Consider the following 8,828-nt stretch of genomic DNA (forward strand, 5'->3'; position numbering starts at 1 on the left):
GGGGGGGGGGGGGGGGGGGGGAGAGATGATCCCACTTACTTTGTGCACCTCTTTTGGAATGGTTGAAATCAGAGTCTTTGATGGCTGAAGTTGGTGAGATGAATCCCACACAAAATACCTAAAATGGTATTATTATCACAACTTGTCCTTTTCTCGAAGAGAGATAGCCATGGAATACTAGATTCCCCAGATCTGGCTTACCAGTGGTTAAGTCAAAAACCAGAGGAGGAGATACAGCAATTCTAAACCTTGGTAATTATCTCTAGCAATGAGGACAACGGGCAACTCTCTGCTGCTACTGACAAAAAGAAAGTCAAGAATGATCCTCTATTCCTCCTCAATTTAGAGTTCAACAATAAGGTCAAGATACTTCCCAAACAACTGTAAAAAAAGCTATACAACCTGGAATCTCATACACTGTTGTTGGTCTACTAAAAAAGCCACAAATTAGGGAATCCTGGTAGGCTGATAATATCTGATGAGGGGACTGGTAATAAAGAATTACCGGGTTCATCAGAGCCATCTCCAACACCCCTTGTTAACTAAATACTTTCTAGTAATACATTTCTGCAAGCTATGACAGACTTCTGCCATAGAATACATAACGTGAAACACCTCTACATCAATGCTGCTCTGGCTATTGGGTATGTCATTAGCTTGTAAATCAACAATCCAGATCATGATAGCATCAAAACTTGACCTGAATATTCTTGAGTGAGACCAATATACAGCATATCAGCCTGAAGGCAGTGGCAACCTTATTTATTTTATCCTCACTGACAATTTTACTTTCAACAGCCCACATTTCCTCCAGCATATGAGAAGAGACATGAGAGTTAAAATGACCTGCAAAATGCCAGCCTTTTCATGGGACGCCTGTAGAAAGATTTCTAAGTAAGTTTATACATTCTGTCACCAAGCTTAACCTGTACCTAAGATGACATAGTCATCATTCAAACTGGAAACCTGGATTTCCATATTAATTACTACCACAAATTTGATAATCATTACCCTGCTACTGCTCTATCTCTGGGATGGTCTATTCAAGTGTAATTATCCTGGACACCATGGATAACATCAAAAAAGGTAATCCGCAGAATAGAATGTGTATATATGTATATATAAACACATTATACTTAATATGTATATATATATATATATAATCTACAGACCATCTTAGCAACTCAATATACTCCTCAAACATCTGAAAAAGTTGATAATGCAGCCAAACCCTCATATACCACGACCACTGCCACATTTGCTTTGAGAAGAATGCTGCTGTGGACAACCTAACAACCTAAGAATGACCGTTTCTCGACAAGTATAGTACATGAGAGAGCATGTCATGTTTTAGAAGGGAAGATGCTATATGGAATGCATTGCATGGCATTGCCTCATCACAAACAGCAAGGTATAGAAAGGGCATCTCAGTCTGTGGCAAGGTATACAGATCAAATCCCAGAAACAGTGATTAGCAAAGGAGGATGAATCTCCAGAAGTGTGAGTCAAGTAGTCACTAAAAACATTGAATACTACTGAGAGTTTTATGAAAAACACGAAAATAGACTCTGATGAAATGACTCACAATTTTCATGTCTAGTTGCACCAGAAAGACTGCAAAAAAATCTCAAAACTTTAGTGTTACTCACTGGGACTTCTGCTACAGGTACTCATTGCAATGAGAAATGTGAAGATGCATAAGAAGGAAAAAATAATGTTGTTCAGCTTCTGGGAAACTTCATATTTATTTGACTGAGATCAAGAGTGTAAATTAACCCTTGCATCAGAATCCAACCTTCTACATTATAGTCTACCTGCCTAACATTGCTCTTATTTTTGGTGGCTAGGATCTTTCTTTGAAATAGAAATACAGAGCTGCTGAAGTAATTGTTAACTGCAGTATAACATCTCACCCTACAGCAGTTGTGTTCAGTTTGAAATGAGGTTTTGACCTGACAGAATTTATGATGAGCCAAATTTGAGCAGCGACAGCCCCAAGCCCTTGAGCCCCTTAAAGAGAGAGGGCAGAAGAAGAGGAAAGCTCCATGATGGTGACCAAAAGGCTGGGTGGGGAGACCTGCTGATGGAGTCCCCTGCACTCACTCTTCATCAAACTTGCACTCGCTCTTCATTAAACCTTGACAAAGGTTTACAGTGAACAAGCAGGCAACCCCTTCCCTACTCAGCATAGTGTACTTGTATATGGTAAAGAATTAGGCAGATTCATATTTTGTTGTAGTTGAGAAAAAAACCCTGGATATACACTCTACTGTATGCATGATAGTTGTAAGGGCATAATCAGAAGAGATGGCCCATGTTTCCCCTCCTTTCTGAATACAAATTGCTCTAAAAATATGAGGGAAAGCATTAAAAATTGTCAGTAGAAAAACGAAAGGAAATTTGTTTTCTGAAGAAAGTAAAGCAAATGAGCAGGCATGGATTTATCAATGTGAGGGAAGGAAGAGAGAACAGGAAGGAAGGACAGAGGAGCACATGGAAAAGAGAAATGTCATTTGTCTACTGGGAGGAAGGTTGCCTTTTGCCAGAGATTAAATTAATCCCTTTATCTCCTACAACAATTTTTATCTTGAACAATGCAAAGTGGCAAAACCCACAGAACTTCTCCAGAAGCAGCCTTAATGGAAACTGAGGTGAAATCTCTGAGGCCTGCAACTCAAGTGTCCATCAAAGAAGTTGAGAAGGAGGAGGAAGAACCAGTAATCCATCATGCTGAAAGAGAAGTGACCCTGAGGGTTTACACTGCCACAGTCATGGCCATAGAGGAAAGCCTGAAACAAGCAGTCATGAACAGAGCTCAGATCTCGTGACCTCTATAATCAGGCCATGTATCACAAGTTAAAGTGCATCAATTATCAAAACCTCATGACTTGTTTGCTAAGACTTTACTCAAAGGCATTTTAAAATGGAGAAGATAAAACTGATACATGCTCTTTTCCAGACTTGTCCAGTAAGGAAGTTTCTCTGCCCCAGAACTCTCTTCAAAGATACTCGAGGTTGCTCAAACTATCACTACAGAACTGTGCCATCTATGGGTCACTTCAGTTTTTGTCCACTTTGTTGTGTCTGTGCAAAAATTCAGTATGGTGCTCTCACCAAAACTAACCTTTTCTTATTTTGCCCCTACAAGAGCTGCTACTAGTGTAACAAGTCAGTGAGGGAACATGCCAGTTCTCCACTACTACTGGAAACCAGTTGTTAGACATGTACAATAGTTTGGGTTAAACTGACTTGGAGCAAATTATTTACAAAAATGCTTATCATCAATACAAAAGGAGGGCTGGATAATTTTAATACACAGGAACACCTTAATTATTTCACAGATTCTAGCATACAGTAAACTTTGTTGTCTCTACTGTTTCATATCTTCATTCTGGTTGACACACCAATGTGTAATATTTTAATCTTCTATCAACATAATCTCTTATATTTTATGTTATTTTAATTCTAATTTTCAAAGTTACCTTTGCAGAAAACTTAATAAAACCCCAAATTTAGTACCACTGAAATGACTAAAAATATGTTCATGGGCTGTATCTCATTAAGGGCAAATATAAAAGCAAAATGGAATTTTTTTACTATAAACGGTTTTCAACTTCTAAATGAATAAGGAAAGGTTTGAAGATTTTTTAAAAGTAAAATATCTCTATGTTTTCAAATCTCCTTACTTAAAAAAGGCTTATCAGATCAGCCTTAAACTTTCCAAAAATATTCTTCTTTGCCAAGAGACCACACGTGAAGTTTCAGGTGGGAAAAAATTTGGCTTAAGAAAGAAGAAAAAAATATAGGGTCTTAGAATAAAAATCAACATGGAACTGCTACTGTAGTTCCATTATAAAGACTCATAAAAAACATTTCCAGTTGCTCTCCAGTAGGTCTGATTTCCATAAGTAAAGCCCCACTTTATTTCTTCCACAGTTCCTTATAGGTCTTTAAGGAGCTATGAAAACTCTCTTGCCAACAGGGAATTTCTTGCAGAAATAAAGTATCTTAGGAAACATTTTTTTATAGATCTGGAAACATATTAATGATTAAAGGCCTGATCCTTCAGAGCTGAGTGTTTGCAGTTTCCATTGGCTTCTGCGGGAATGACAGATGCTGGGCACCTTTTCACGTTAGATATAATATGTGCATACCTCAAATCTGTGATTGCACCAGGCTTGTGAAAAACCTTAGTGTTTGCCTTCCAAACTGCACAGGACATGTCCTCATACTCAAACCCAAGAGTTTCAGATTCATGATTTCACTCCTTAAGATCATGGAACAGACCTAAAATTCATGAGCTTTTTCAGTTTTCATGTGATTTGTGAATTTAAACCTTTTTTTTTTTTTTTTAAAGCAAGTTTCTTGATTTGCAGGTTTTGTTTGCAGGAATCCAGTCTGGAAATTCACTTTTGTTTAGAATAGAATAAGGTTTTTCTTGCTGCTGCCCATCTCCTGCAGCTGTGGCTAAAGAAAGACGCCAAACATCGCAGGGCTTGGTATCATCGGACTTACAGGACATGGCTGTGGTTGGGCTAAGTCATCCTCCCTCTTGCAGATCTGGCGCCGTTCTCCTGCCCATCCCAGCACAGTCCCATGGTGCCGCCTGTGCTTGCTCAGCACTTAGCTGGGGACACAGGATCAGAGCAGAAAAAAAATCTGTGGGAGGCAGAGCTGCAGCTGCTGGAGGAGCTTATTTTATCTGTCAGCAACTGTACATGAACCCTCTCTACTGCAGGATAAAATCTGACAGAGAGGCATAAGTCCTGACAGAGAAAGTTTTATGTACATTAAAGTCCCCATCAACCTGTCAATGCATAAACAGCCATATGCAATGTAAGTGATGATTAAAAGTGATCCAAAAGAAAGCATTTAAAAATGAACCTATCCACTACACCAGATCTACACCAAAGCTTCTTGATAAGTTAAACTGTTTTTAAGTCACAGAGATCAGCAACAAAAGGTCTGACTGCCAAAAGGCATTTTAGACATTCAGCAGATTTCCTATTAAAGTGTAAGATAAGAAACCATCAAAATGCACATAAAAAAGACCCCAATCAACTGTGTAAAATTGCTTGAGGAATCAAGGAAAGCATGGCTGGTTTGTGGGACTGCTTCCAGGGCTTTCTCCCTCTCCTGCAGCTTTTGCACTTCTGTGTTTATGGCAAAAATGGTTTACAATTAGAACAGCTAACTTCAACCTGCAGCCCAATAGCAGCCCCTTCTCTTGGAAAGATATTTATTATCCCTGCTGCCTTTAATTGCCTGGTTAATCTGTGTAACCAACAACTGTAATCCATGTAATCCCATGGCCCTTTCACTTGTCCTTTATTGACCAGGCTGGTATTTGTTATGCTGCTTGTTGTGTTCTTCCCCCCAAGCAGGCTGTCAGCTCTTCACACATGACAATTTCCTACCACACTATGTGTTTACACAGCGCCAGCACGACAGAGCTGCCCACTTGAAACTTCCAAGGGCTACTGATTAAAAAACCCCAAATAATCCTGAAGCCACTTTAGCAATTTGCTGAGGTCCAGTTGCTTATTTATATCATTAAAACTGTCAGATGACAAGGGAATGAGGAAAATATTGATATTTTGTTTAAAAAAGAAACAGAATAGAAAAATCAGTCATAGTGAGGGAACAGTCTCCATCTTTCTTGGAGTGCTCTCTGACCTCTGGGTAGTCTCCTTCTGGGGAAGTACTGGAAATAAACGCTAATTTTTCAAAGATGAAAATCAGCTTTATGTATTCTGTAAGGCAATGACAATTAAATCAGTGTCTTATATTTCCCTAGAACCTTCCCGTCAATGTAAGATACTGACTTAGTTGTGTCACCCAAATCACATTATAATTGTCAGCTGAAAATGTCATTCTTGATTTACTTGCATTTCTATGCCACTGAGGTCAACAGATGTACCTGCTCCAGTGATACGTACATTTGAATGTATGCTCTAGACCTACACACAGAATAAATGGCTGTGGATATTTGTCAGGCTGCTGCTAGAAGTGGCCTCATATTTTTTGGATAAGCTTCAGATAAAAGTCTAAACATCTGGATACTTATAAAAATCATCCAGAGCTCCTGGATGTCAAGGATTTTCTCTCATTCATTTGGACGTGTATGTGAAATTGTCAGTGGGCACAGAAGTGCTGTAATGTGAGGGGTAATCAGCCAATGGACAGAAATAGGAATCAGATGTCTTTCAAGTAAAACTCGCCTCTCCACCAGCAATCCTCCAGCGAATCTCCCACACCTGTGGATGAGGGGTTACACTGCTGTTACTGCCATTCAGAATTCTTAATACTGGACATATTTTTAAAAGACAGCTCTCGCAGCTTATAAAGCAAGGTTTTGGCTTTGGCTAATGAAAAGCATTAATGTACTGTGGGAGGTGGAGAGAGAGAAAGATTATAATTAAATCTCTACACTCCTCTCCTGTCTCTAAGGGCTTGGATAAGAAACAGTTCTGCTGGGCAGCTGAATTTCAGCTAAATAAGATAGCTGGGGGAGGAAGCCTTCTTGGTGGTTTCATATAGGCTTGCACATGTGGTAGGGCCAGGGAACATTTCTGATGAAAATAAAATTGTTCTGGGCTCGATCCAGCTGAAAATACCGACAGCCTGCCGGGCCCTGAAACTTTCATAAGGTTGCAGATCCTGGCTCCTAGCAGGAAGCTTGGCCCAGCTGCTGTGGAAGGCCCAGCAAGCTAAACAATAGTTTTATGCCTGAAAGTTGCACATCCAATTGGGAGAGGCAGGAGGACTCGCGCCAACATGCTCCCTCTCTCCCAACACTGCCAAGGGTGGGCTCCTTGTACCTTCAATTGCCCTGACCCCACCCTGTGAGTGTGGCCAAGAAGTCACTTGGGAGCCCAAAGTTGGAGGCAGTTGCTCCTCTGCTCGTAAAACAGGGGTGGTGGGTCTTGGTATCTCACAGGCTGGTGGTGATAACTGGTAATGGCCTCCTGTGGGATGAACATGGCTCTCCCCTCATCCCCCTGTGTTTATTTTACTATAAGCCCCTCTTCAATTTGATTTGGCCTCAACAAGCAAATGTGATTTTTTAAAATTATTTACGACTTAGGTTAATTCATATAGTGCCCTTTATGTACATCACAGGCGGGTCCTTCTAACAAGTAAGTTTGGAACAATATAAGTGCCACATGCCAAAAAAATACAAGTATTGAAAACAGAAGACTAAAAGACCCCAAACAACATTTTAAAACTTCTGAGGGAATTTGATATAAAAACTTCTTTTGGGGTGGAGGGTGGTGTTGGATTCCACAGCTCTGGAATGCCAAGAGATGTGTTTCATGCACTCTCAGGCTGAGACTGGAGACTGAGCCTATGGTGGACAGTGAAAAGTAAGCTCATAAACTTGGTCACCTCTTGGAGACATGGGCAACTCAGTGCTATAGAAGCAATTTCTGCAGCTGTCTGGATCAGAGGCTCAGCTCTGCATCCTCTCAGCTTTTGCATCTCATCACTCTAAAATCATTGGTGCCATAACTTCTCACATCATGACAAGGTGGCTTGTTCCAGGAGCAGAAATAGGGGCTGAATGAACAGCGTTGGTTCACCTTTCTGACACGCAATCAAACCCAGCTCCAAAATTGTGCTATAAGCTGCTTTTAAAGGGTAAAAAGAAAAGTTTCTACCAACACACAATCCTGATCCTGGCAACTATGTGCCTTCCTCAGGGTTTTACTGACTTAAACAGCTCCAGAGGCATAGAAAAGCCTGTAGCTACACTGAAAACACCTATGGAAAGTTATTTTTTTCAAAAACTTGCAAGAATTGATCACAATCACAGAAAACATGGAATATAATGAAAATGAAAAATGATGTTGAAGTAGAACCAGGCTGTTAGTTCCCCTTATCATCTCTTTAATCACTGATTTCATGTGATTTAAACCAGCAGTAATTAGTCCCCATCCAAAAGAATACTTAAACACATACCTTAACTCTAAGTATCTGGAGATGTCTGCTGAAGTCACTGTGAGGACTGACACCCTGAGATGCTACCCACACGCTTGCATGCTGGACCAAAGCCTGCATTTTCTCTTTCCTGAACCGGAACAGTGCTTTTTCCTGTGACTGTGGAGTTAACTTGAAAATTCACCCCCACACAGACGGCCTGCCACTTTTTTTTTCCTGCTCCAGCAAAGCTTACACAAATATTTCAACTGTGGTTGCAGAGCAGGCCTGATTCTATACTCGGGAAGGCACTGAGAATTTTGCTCTTGATTTCAGTGTATTCAGGATCAGGCCACAGAAAGCACTAGAAATCTAGTAAGTATGTGTGTGGCCTGTATTTTCAGAGGTTCCCAGCATCTTGGGCTGACAGATCAGTCTCCTTTTAGAAACATAGATTTGAAGAGTATGTAAATACCATTTATATATATACGTACATACATTCACTCCATATATGCATCTACATATATTGTTATTATTATTACTATTTCACTGGAATTGTGCAAACCTGCTATCTGATCAAAGTATGACCCAGTATTATTTTAGCAATGGACACTTTTGCTTTTGTCTGCAGTTGACTTTGTTGAGGTAAGCCAAGACAACACTTTTATCAGAAATACATGTACACCTGTAGTCCAAATGACACAGTGCCCTATTAAGCACAGAGAGGGATTTCATTCTCAGTTACACCAATGTAACTTCTGTTTGAGACAAAAGACATCCCTCTGATCTTACACCATGCAGATGTGCCTCTTCTAGGCAGAATACAAAAAAAGACCTGTCAGAACTTGTGCTCCTCAGTGGGATTTATATCTCTGTAAGTGGGGCCATTCAAGTTCAAGATGTATGTG

General features: G+C 40.1%; 1 long non-coding RNA gene across 1 annotated transcript in view; it reads right to left on the reverse strand.

Annotated features, from left to right (window-relative positions):
- LOC113482558 overlaps positions 1 to 8,074 on the reverse strand; it is an 11,829-nt gene extending 3,755 nt beyond the window's left edge. Inside the window, exon 1 of the long non-coding RNA XR_003398860.1 lies at positions 7,963 to 8,074. This is a non-coding gene — a long non-coding RNA (uncharacterized LOC113482558). The remainder of the gene's footprint in view (positions 1 to 7,962) is intronic.
- Between the last annotated feature and the right edge of the window lie 754 nt (positions 8,075 to 8,828).

Source organism: Athene cunicularia (genome assembly GCF_003259725.1).
Source record: "Athene cunicularia isolate RWA chromosome 1 unlocalized genomic scaffold, athCun1 chr1_part1, whole genome shotgun sequence".
Classification (NCBI taxonomy): Eukaryota; Metazoa; Chordata; class Aves; order Strigiformes; family Strigidae; genus Athene; species Athene cunicularia.